Source organism: Lipotes vexillifer, unplaced genomic scaffold, assembly GCF_000442215.2.
Source record: "Lipotes vexillifer unplaced genomic scaffold, Lipotes_vexillifer_v1.1 scaffold1017, whole genome shotgun sequence".
In the NCBI taxonomy this organism is placed as follows: domain Eukaryota; kingdom Metazoa; phylum Chordata; class Mammalia; order Artiodactyla; family Lipotidae; genus Lipotes; species Lipotes vexillifer.
Window position 1 is genome coordinate 38,965 of NW_006772141.1, and position 12,185 is coordinate 51,149.

At 40.4% G+C, this 12,185-nt stretch overlaps 1 protein-coding gene across 1 annotated transcript in view; it reads right to left on the bottom strand.

Annotated features, from left to right (window-relative positions):
* Positions 1-9,020: 9,020 nt before the first annotated feature.
* CUNH12orf75 (chromosome unknown C12orf75 homolog) overlaps positions 9,021-12,185 on the bottom strand; it is a 37,707-nt gene continuing 34,542 nt past the window's right edge. Inside the window, exon 6 of the mRNA XM_007447304.1 lies at positions 9,021-9,897. The gene's annotated coding sequence lies outside the window, so the exon portion shown is untranslated. The remainder of the gene's footprint in view (positions 9,898-12,185) is intronic.

A 12,185-nucleotide genomic window follows, 5' to 3' on the forward strand; every position in this document is an offset into this window, starting at 1 on the left:
GGGCAGTCAGCAGTGAAATAGGCTGATCTCACATCAGCCCCTGGAGAAATGAGGAGTTATGTCCTGACTTAAGAAAAGTGTCTAGAAGAATATGTATAAATAAACACAGTTTACTCTTTGATATAGTGTATGTTTCATTATGCAAGTAATTGGCATGTGTTACAAAGGGGAGTAATCCAAACATAAATAAGGATCCATGTGGTCCACGGCAATGTCTTTGGCACAGATCCAGTCTTGTAATCCTCATAATGTTGATGACGTTACTGAACACTTACTCCAGTCAGGCCATCTTCAAATCACTTTACATATATTAACTCGCTTGATTCTCACACCTCTAAGAAGTAGAAACTATTTTTCTCTGCGTCTTTGGTTTCCTTGTTTTGTAAAATGGAAATAACATTTGTTCCTATTATGATAGGATTATTGTGGAAATTCAATGAGTTAATGCATGGCATGTAGGAAACACTTGTTACCTATTGCTTTTTTGATATTTTATCGTAGTTACTTGTCTCCATTTTACAGATTAGGAAACTGAGACACAGAGAAGTTAAGTAAATTGCCCAAGATACATAGCTAGTAAGTGGCAAAGCCAGGATATAAACTCTTGGCCATTATGAAGAAACTGATGAATCCTCGTATGCATGAATATATTAAGGAAAGTAAGATAAGGATTACTTCCCACCAGCAATAAAGGGGAAAAAATTAAGCTGCTATTAGATTTGATTCCACCAGAGGGCAGTAAATGTACGCATTACATAGGCATGACCCTAGCCCACGGAGTTTGTCTTTTTTTTTAAGACGTTAAAGTCTGAAAGTTATCGCAGATTTTACGCCGATTGTTAAGGAAGAAATCAATTCAAACTTTTTCCTATCACCTTAAAGTGTAGAAGATTGCTGTGAGGGTTAAATATAATATAGTTTAAAATGTCTTATAAACTGTCAAGATCTGGTAAACTGATGAAAGGACTTCATCCATCAATATTCACTTCATTTTTTATTCATGCCTGTGAGCCTCACTTCATTTTTTATTCATGCCTGTGAGCCTAACACTGCACTAGTGCTAGGGGTCAGGGTGTACCAGGCATGAAGGTCACTGAACAGTGAGAGACAAGGACCCTCCCCACCACTGCACTACCCCCCACTCACCCTTATTCTGTGTGTACACACACACACACACACACACACACACACACACACACGGGATAATTCTGTATATAATTTTTATCTCTGCTTTCTGAAATATACTATGCATATTTTCCCATTGAATTACATATTCTTCAAAAGCATGATTTTTCTGACTATGTAATATTCCTGTGTAGCTGACTCATAATTTTTAAGTATTCCTTTATTGTTGAACACAGCAAAGGAAACAATCGAGTGAAGAGAAACTTAGGAAATGGTTGAAAATATTTGCGAACCATATATCTTTCTGATAAGGGGTTAATATCCAAAAAATATAAACTCAACTCAAGAGCAAGAAAACAAATAACCCAATTAAAAAATGGGCAAAGAACCTGAATAGACATTTCTCAAAAGGAGACATACAAACAGCCAAGTATGTGAAAAGTGTTCAACGTGACTCATCATCAGGAAAATGTAAATCAAAACCACAATGAAGCATCACCTCACACCTGTGAGAATGGTCATCATCAAAAAGACAAACAGCAAGTCCTGGAGAGGATGTGGGGAAAAGGAAATCCTTGTACTCTGTTGATGGGAATGTAAATTGGTGCAGTCACTATGGAAAACAGTAAAGAGGTTCCTCAAAAAATTAAAAATAGAACTACTATAGGATCCAGCAATTCTCCTTCTGGGTATATAGCTGAAAGAAATGAAATCGCTATCTCAAAAAGGTATCTGCACCCCCATATTTACTGCAGTATTATTCACAATAGTGAAGACATGGAAACAATCTCGGTGTCTGTTGATGGAGGATTGGATAAAGAAATGTGGTGTACATATACAATGGAATACTACTGAGCCATAAAAAAGGAAATCCTGCCATTTGCAACAATATAGATGAACCTGGAGGACATTATGCTAAGTAAAATAAACCAAAGAGAAATACTGTCTGATCTCACTTGTAAGTGGAATCTTACAAAAAAAAAAAAAAATGAACTCATAAAAACATAGAGTAGGGCTTCCCTGGTGGCGCAGTGGTTGAGAATCTGCCTGCCAATGCAGGGGACACGGGTTCAAGCCCTGGTCTGAGAAGATCCCACATGCCGCGGAGCAACTAGGCCCGTGAGCCACAACTACTGAGCCTGCGTGTCTGGAGCTTGTGCTCCACAGCAAGAAAAGCCGCAACAGTGAGAGGCCCGCGCACCGCGATGAAGAGTGGCCCCCGCTCGCCGCAACTAGAGAGAGCCCTCGCACAGAAACGAAGCCCCAACACAGCCAAAAATAAATATAAATAAATATAAATTTAAAAAACAAACAAACAAAAAAACAGAGTAGAACAGTGGGTACCAGGGTCTGGGAGAGTGGGGGAAATGGGGAGATGCTGGTTAAAGGGTAAAAAGTTGCCATTATGGAGGATGAATAAGTCTAGACATCTCATGTACAGCATGATGACTATAGTTAATAATACTGTGTTGAATACCTGAAATACGTTACGAAAGTAGATTTCAAGTGATCTCATCACACACAAAAAAATGTATGGGAGATAATGTGTTAGTTTGACAGTAGTAATCATTTCACTATGTATATCAAATCATGTTGAACACCATAAATATATACAAATTTTATTTTAAAATACATTTTAAAAAATTAAAAAGCAAATGGTCTGTAATAGTCCTGATCTTCCTCCAAAATCCCCCTTCCCAGCAGTCCTCTAACCTCTACTGTGGCTCTCCCATTTGCCATCCTTTTCCAGCCACACTGAGTTCTTTACTCTGCTTCAAATATTCCAGACACACTTTTGCATGGGGCATTTTAACTTGCCAATTCTCCTTAAAATAACCTTCTGCTGGAACCCACACGGGTAGTTACTTCTCCGTCAGTTCTTTGACTTCAAATGTCATCTTTTCGGTGAGTAATTCCCTGATTGTCCTATTTAAGATTAAAATTGCAATACCCACCTTCCCAACTAGCTCTTTATTCCCCCTTCTCTGGTTTAGCTTTCCCCATAGAACTTATTACTCTGATAACTACATATATAATATTTATTCACTTAGTGCATCTCCCCTCTGTTAAACCTAAAACACATGATATCAGGGACCTTTGTCTGATTTGTTCACCACTGCATCTCCAATACCTAAAACAATGCCAGGCCTAGAGTAGACACTCAGAAAATAATAGTTTGATGAATGAATCAATGAATGAATTAATTCTGCTAATAATCCTAGAGGAAAATTAGAATAGATTTTGTCCCATTCATTGAAAATTTCCAAGGCACAGAAAAGCCAAATGATTTACCAAAGGCCTTAAATCTGTTCCAAAGATACTACTGCTCTAGAGAAGACACCACAGTCTGTCCCTGTCTGAGAGTCACAAATTATCTTGCTTTCACACCAACCCAAGGCCATTTCTTCATAATACGTTCCTGGGACCCAATTCTAAGAATGGAAAAGAATATACAAGGCACCTGCATTCTAGGGAGTCTGCAGCACTCTGCTATTAAATATTTAGAGGATAAGCAAAATAGGTAATCGAGTGCTAAATTATCTAAGTGTTACAGACTCTACTGGTGGAGAAAGAAGTTTGTCTTCATTTAAGGGATTGCTTTAGTGGAGAGAGAAATGGGAGAGCAATGTGTAGCGATAGGATGGCTTCAACATTATCAGAAACCCAATTACTAAGCACCTGGTCATACCTGCTGCTAGGACAGGCAGGGCCCTGCCCTATGGAATGTTTCTGACCTTCCTAATGGAATGTTTTGTTTGGAATATACACTTCTGTTTCTTCATTTTCCTTGACTCTCTGTGTTGGTTTCTATGCATTAGATTAAACAGCCAGCCACCTCTCCAGTCTGGAAGGAGTGTCTCGTATAGGAGATGGACCTTATTGTTTGTCTAACAAACGTTTCTACAAATTGCACTGTGTCTGAAAACTCCAAGTCTTTTGCATTATGGATTAAATGGGAAAAGCCCACCTTCACAAAACTCAACTGCAAGTATTGATCACGCTTCCTACAGAGAGAGACTCACAAACCAGGAGTTGGAAGAGACCATAAGACAAAGCCTTCTGATGGTCCCCAGGTGACAGGTGAATGGGGGGACCCAGCAGGTAAACCTCACAATTGCTTCTCTCCACAGTGGTTTCACACAGGCTTCAGGAGAAGCTCCAGCGCGGCCCATGATGCTCCCCGCAGCTCACCTTGCCCACCTCTCTGACCCCATTCCCACCTCCTCCCAGCCACCCAGGATGAACTCCCAGCAGTTCCCAGACCACGCTGAGGGTCCTCAGGGCTCTGTGCCTTTGCACCTATGGTTCTCTGCCCAAACTTTTCTTCTTTTCCTGCCTATAGTTGGCTACCTAGTGCTCCCCCTTGTGGCTCTGCAGGGGACTGCTCTCTGGGGAGTCCTCCCTAAGCCATGAGTCTGACATGGGTGCCCCTATGCTGTGTTCCCAAAGTCATCATGGTCCCCTGGGCGTTGCTCTGTGTTTATTACAGGTTAACCAGTGTAACCCCACTATTCTAAAGAGCCCCAAATGCAGGGGGTGGGTCTTCCAGCAGTACCCTTGGTAACTAGTGTGCCCCAAGTGGGGCACAGCAAGAACTCAAGTGGTGACGATTGATAAACAACTAAAAATGAGAATGGGGTATCAGAACCCAATCTATGGAAAAGCACATCATTTTGTACTGCTGGGATTTATCATGTGCATTAAGTAAAAGTAATGTAAAGAAATTGTAAAATGAAATGAATCTTCCTGGGAATGAGTTCCTTACATAATTTTTTCCTCCTGAAATTCTTCACAACTTTGGGCATAGATATAACATGACTACATAAAGCTCCCATTTGCAAAACAGAACCTGTTTTTCTTCTCTTCAAGCTCTTCTCAGTTCAAAAGCCCAGAGAGATAACTTCCCAGTTGTACTAACTTAGCCCCTTCTATCATTCTGTTCCTCTCCCCAAAGCCTAGTCCAGCTCACTTTTTTTTTTTTTTTTTTTTTTTTTTTTGCGGTACGCGGGCCTCTCACTGCTGTGGCCTCTCCCGTTGCGGAGCACAGGCTCCGGACGCGCAGGCTCAGCGGCCACGGCTCACTGGCCCAGCCGCTCCGCGGCATGTGGGATCTTCCCAGACCGGGACACGAACCCATGTCCCTTGCATCGGCAGGCGGACTCTCAACCACTGCACCACCAGGGAAGCCCTCCAGATCACTTTTGAGAACTCAGTTCATCAAGCCAGCCACTTTTCCACAAAATCCCAGAAGTTAGTTGTACTTGCCAAACCAGATTTCTACGTTCCAGAGACTGAAACAGTTCTTCCAAAACTAAATTCTAGCAGTCTCCTTTAACCAAGTCTAGGAATAAATGTCTCCTGACTTAGAAGCTTTCCTAAGAAAACCTTTTCTAATCAAAACAAACAATTTTATTAATCAGAAATTCTCTGAAACTCCTCTCTCCAGTACACATACATTTCAATAACAATCTTACAAAGAACCAGAATATAGTTTGAAAAGCTATTAACTCTTAAATTTCAGGCATTTTAAAGGCTTCTCTAATCTCTCACTTTTCTTTTGAAAGCTCCTAATGTTAGTAATTATTCTTCTCTAAGACTTTCACTCAAGATCTTTGCAATACTTAATAAAAATTATAATCATTAACCTTAAGACATAGGTAAGTGGGTGGTAAGTATTATTAACTGGTAAGAATCATGAGGTTCTAAATTTAAATAATGTCTAGTTGAAGGAAAATGGTAAGACTTGTCATAATATGGAAAACACTATTCACTTATAATTAAATTTGATGAAGTTTTTTAGGAATGTGTTTTAACTAACTTTTGAATTGGATTTTTATTCTGCTTGCTATTAAAAGTCAACCTAAGAAGAAAAAAAGGATGGGGTTTGTCAAGAACCAACATGAAAAAACTACCAATGGGCAGAGCTTGAACAATTTGAGCAATAAAATAATGACTATAGGGCTTCCCTGGTGGCGCAGTGGTTGGGAGTCCACCTGCCGATGCAGGGGATGCGGGTTCGTGCCCCTGTCTGGGAGGATCCCACATGCCGCGGAGCGGCTGGGCCCGTGAGCCATGGCCGCTGGGCCTGCGCATCCGGAGCCTGTGCTGCACAACGGGAGAGGCCACAGCAGTGAGAGGCCCGCGTATCGCAAAAAAAAATAAAATAAAATAAAATAATAATGACTATAGTGTTGGATTATAACCTAAAGAAATTAATATCTATGAGTCCATATGGATATAAATAAATGATTGAATAAAAAGTAAATTTGGGAGATAAGACAAATATTCCTTAGAGAAGAATTCCAAGTAACACATGTGAAGGAACAAGGGAAGTAGGAAATCAGCATTGGAACACCACAGTATATGCTACAGGCAACGTCCAAAGGTGAATGCTAAAATTAGTGGACAAATCTTTAAGGAGAAACAGGACATGTGCAGAGTCTCAAAGTATCTCCCCCAAAATAATTAATAATTACTGTGGTGCTTGGTTTTTCCCCTTTCCCTCTTGATTTGAAGTATAACTGACCTACAACATTTTGTTAATTCCAGGTGCACAACACAGTGACTTGATATTTCTATACATTTCAAAATGATCAGGAGTCTAGTTATCATCTATCACCATACAAAGATGCTACATTATTATTGACTATATTCCCCACAATGTGACTCCTTTTTTTGTAACTGGAAGTTTGTACTTCTTAATCTCCTTCAGCGATTTCACTCTTCCCCCCAGCCCCTCCCCTCTGGCAAACAGCTGTTTATGTCTATGACTCTGTTTCTGTTTTGTAATGCTTGTTCACTTGTTTTGTTTTTTAGATTCCACATATAAGTGAAATCATACAGTATTTGTCTTTCTTTGTCTGACTTACTTCATTAAGCATAATACCCTCTAAGTCCATCCATGTTGGCACAAATGGCAAGATTTTCATTCTTTTTTATGGCTGAATAATATTTCATTATATACATAATATATAATGCTTATATATAAAAGTGCAAGCACACATACACACACACACATATATTAAAAATGCTTTTAACAAATTCCAGGGACTTCCCTGGTGGCGCAGTGGTTAAGAATCCGCCTGCCAATGCAGGGGACATGGGTTCGAGCCCTGGTCCGGGACAATCCCACATGACACAGAGCAACTAAGCCCGTGTGCCACAACTACGGAGCCTGCGCCCTAGAGCCCACAAGCCACAACTATTGAGCCCGTGTGTCATAACTACTGAAGCCCGCTCGCCTAGAGCCCATGCTCCGCAACAAGAGAAGCCACAGCAATGAGAAGCCCATGCAACGAAGAGTAGCTCCCACTCGCCACAACTAGAGAAAGCCCGCGCACAGCAACAAAGACCCAACGCAGCCAAAAATAAATAAATATTTTTTTAAATGGCTAAGATAATAAATTTTTAAAAATTCCAGAAACTTCTTGGTACTCTTTCCTCCAGGAGGTTGAGCTTAATTCCCCTCTCCTTTGAGTGTGGTCTAAACTTATGATTCACTTATAAGGAACAGAGGATGGAAACAGTAAACAAGAAACCTTACAGTGGAGAAACCTGACAGACGCCCCTATCCGAGTGATCGTGGTTAATATCACCAATAACAAGTTATGTTGAAATCATGAGATATTATGATATGATGTGATGAGAAGGGCACTTCACCTCTGTGGTGAAAAACAAAGAAAGACTGAGAAAAATGCCAGGAAGAGGAGACTCAGGAGACAGGATGACTAAATGCAGCAGAATGCAATGCGATCTTGGGTTGGATCCCCGAACAGAAAAAGGATAGTAATAGAAAAACTAATGGAATCCAATGAGAGGCTGCAGTTTAGTTTATAGCATTGTACCAAAGTTCAATTTCTCAGTTTTGACAAATGTGCTATGTTTTGTAAGATGTTATTTAACATTAGGGGAAGCTGGTCAGACATAGAAAGACAAAGAAGGACAAATATCATATGATACTGCTTATATGTGGAATCTAAAAAAAATGGTACAATTGAACCTATTTACAAAACAGAAATAGAGTCACAGACGTAGAAAACAAACTTATGGATACCACGGGGGAAGAAGAGAGAGGGATAAATTGGGAAATTGGGGTTGACATATACACACAACTATATATAAAATAGATAACTAATAAGAACCTGCTGTATAGCACAGGCAACTCTACTCAATACTCTGTAATGACCTATATGGGAATAGAATCTAAAAACGAGTGGATATATATGTATATGTATAACTGATTCACTTTGCTGTACAGCAGAAACTAACACAACACTGTAAATCAACTATACTCCAATAAAAATTAATGTTTTAAAAGATGAAGGGCACACAGGAACTCTCTGTACCATCCTTACACTCCTCTGTAAATCTAAGGTTATTTCAAAATTAAAAGTTTTCAAAAAGTTAATCTGTTATCTCTAATGGGATAAACTACTGCTGTTTCACCTAAATTTCATTATGGACGTGTGGATGTGGGACAGGAGTGGGTGGATCGTAATCACTTCTCAGTGACTCTAACCTTCAGCTTTATTTTTCAGATCAATCGGATGTCCCTCTAGAGGGGTGGGATAGGGAGGGTGGGAGGGAGGCTCAAGAGGGAGAGGCTATGGGGATATATGTATACGTACAGCTGATTCACTTTGTTGTACAGCAGAAACTAACACAACATTGTAAAGCAATTATACTCCAGTAAAGACATAAAAAGAAAAATCTGATATCCCTATGATAGTTGTATGGACCAAATTACATAAGATAATGCTTTTCTTCTTGTGAAAAATTTTGGTTTTTCATAGTAGTCTATTTATACATTTTTATTTTTATACTGATATATCTATACATCACAATGTGTGACTTATTTGAAAGTGCTCTTTTGAAAAATAATGAAGAAATCCAGGTAAAGAGGGATAAAAATGTTTTAATTGTTGAAATACACTGGTAAATTGAGTGATTTACACTTCAGTACTAAGTGGATACACATGATCACTATCAAATTAAGAACTTTCCAAATATCCGTCTAACATCAGTGACAAGTCCTTGAAAACAGTGTAGAATTAACATGACGAGATGCTCTGATCACACACAGGTAGAATGGGAGACTCAATGGCTATGATGTATTTGTAGTTACCTAAGCCTTTGACTAAAGAAAATAGGAAATTAATCAAAATGTACACACGGCATGCAAACCTCAACAGTTTAAGTACTGCCATGTAGTACACTGTTCTCAATAAAGAAACTCCTCTCATATTTAAATAAAGCTGAAAACCAAATAGTAAAAAAGGAAAGAGATAACAGTAAGCATCAATTTAACAATTTGACAGCTAAAAATTCACATGAAGTAGAAATAGTGAAAGATAACAGACAAATATATTACTTCGGGTAATTCATCGATAGTGCCTTATTATTCTAAGTTATAAACAGATGAAGGATTTTGTTATATAAAAACTATCAAAAACGTATCAGTGAAAAGACATGATCTTCATGAGCTGTGGGGATGGCCAGGGTGAGAACACAGCTGGGACACAGCAGCCAGCTGGGCAAGAACCCTTTGTAAACTTGTCTTCCACAGGTGGACCAAATATAGTTCCATATACGTGTGTTGTTTAACCAATTCTTTTCTAGTACCACAACATTCAATATGTACCATGGTTTTAACTATAAACTAAGAATTTGGGGCGGTGGGGGGCGACTGCTTAGAATTTCCTTGGAAATGTCTGTGCACGTTATTACAAAATCCCACAAAGCAAAACTTCCATCCAGATCTTGATGAGCAGGCTATGAAGGCAACAAACAAAAAAGGGAAGAGTTAGCAAGCACGAAAAGGCACCACTTAGATAAAAACACATCAGCGTTAAGCCTGCAAATTATTTACTGATTTTCTTTTCAGTAAAACACACGTTCAACATCCGTCCAGTATTGATTTGAGACTGAATATGTGGCCAGCACAGCGTGAAGCACTGTTGACACTTATATGAAGAGACAAAGTCAGGTGGAGAGAGAGACTTCTAAACTTATAACCAAAATACAACAGGAGGATGCCTGAACCAAGCTACACGGCAACCTCACAAAGATACCAACGGCTCAGCCACAATCTATCCCTTCCTTGTTTGGTCAGACCCTCTTGGGAAGAGGGGCAAGCCATCCACTTCACCTCGAGCTCCCCGAGCGGATCTGATGCAGCGAGCCCATCCACTGGCGTCTGAGAAGCATCACTGTGCTGGCAGCACTCCGTATACCTAAATGGGCATAACTTTCACCCCTGGGTCATCTAGGGAAGAAACTACATTTGTATCGTGATATAAGTAACTTTGATTCTGAAATCATTCCTCAATTTGCTTCAGAAAGTAACCAAATCAGGGCTTCCCTGGTGGCTCAGTGGTTGAGAGTCCGCCTGCCAATGCAGCGGACACGGGTTCGTGCCCCGGTCCGGGAGGATCCCACATGCCACGGAGTGGCTGGGCCCGTGAGCCATGGCCGCTGAGCCTGCGCGTCCGGAGCCTGTGCTCCGCAACGGGAGAGGCCACAACAGTGAGAGGCCCGGGTACCAGCCTGCCGATGTAGGGGACAGGGGTTTGTGCCCCGATCCGGGAGGATCCCACATGCTGCGGAGCGGCCAGGCCCGTGGGCCATGGCCGCTGAGCCTGTGCGTCCGGAGCCTGTGCTCCGCAACAGGAGAGCAGGAGAGGCCACAACAGTGAGAGGCCCGCATACTGAAAAAAAAAAAAAAAAAAAAGTAACCAAATCAACTTTGAAGTTGGGTCACTGAGTGAGTTCGGTGGCTTTATTTCTAGAGAGGTTTTATATGTTAGGTCAAAAAAAAAAGTGTCTCCAATCTTTTCCATAAAATGTCTCTTCTCATCAGGGTTTCTGCCCAATAATTTAAGCTCAGATGCCATGCATCCAGATGCCTCACAGATAAGTACCACAATGGGTGCTTATCAATTGAGTAAATGGACAGCCTATCAACTTAGAAAACTTTTCAGATAATTCAAAAGAGGCAAATGGATTGTTTAGCAATAGAGGTAAAGAATGGTGGAAACTGAGAGGAGAGAGGGATGGCAATAAAATAGTTTTTATTTTTATATTGATAGCCACAAGCAGTAAGGAAATATTCTACCTAGCTGTCTAATGTTATGTGGACTGACTAACCAGCAATAGTGTTCAACTGTTATCAGGAAATTTTAGATCCATATACAAAGCTGGACAATCATCTTGTGTAACTCTGACATGTAAAAACTGAAATTGGGTGAAGCTGGGAGAAGGTAAGGGATTCATCTAAGGTCCTGTGTTAACAGCAGAGCTACCGAGTCTCCAGATATCTATCTACACAGCACTTCTTTCCACTCTATTCAGATGCTTTTTGAAATACACCCTGTTTTCAGGAGGGTAAACACTAATATATGTTTACTTTCAACTAGATTATCTTTTCTAGTTGATGCAAATAGTAAAACTACTGCTGCATCAGGGAAAACTAGCAGGGAACTCAGAAATCTACATGAGAGTTAGAACTCTGTTAAAAATACTAGAAATAGAAAATCTCCAGCAAGTTCCTAAAGAGAAGCTCAACACCCTAACGCGGTTATGGGCACTAGGGAATAATGCTCCATAATGCTGTAGCCTTGATGAGAGGGTCTCTGAAAAAGCAGTTGCCCAATATTGTTGTATTTCTTGTCCAGAAGAAACCAGTTACAGCTTCCATGTCCCTTTTCTCCAGTAGGAAAGCTTATTTGTCTCCACCTGTGAGCTTTTTCTGCAACCCATCCCATCCCAGACACCAGCATCAGTACTGGCCCTCAGCCAGATGCTGGTTCAATATCAAATCAGTCTTGCTTCTGATCTACCAATGGCTGGATTCTGGTTACTAAAAAGGATGATGGTACAGTGATGATGATATTGATGGTGATGATGACAATGACAATTATAGCAGAAGCTACCATTTACTTCACATTTAATCCTAACACAAACCCTTCAATGAGCGTCAGGGGAAGAAACTTGCCCAGCTAGTAAGTGAAAGAGCCTGAATTCAAATCCAGGGTTGTTTGACACCCAAAAGAGAATGGGCT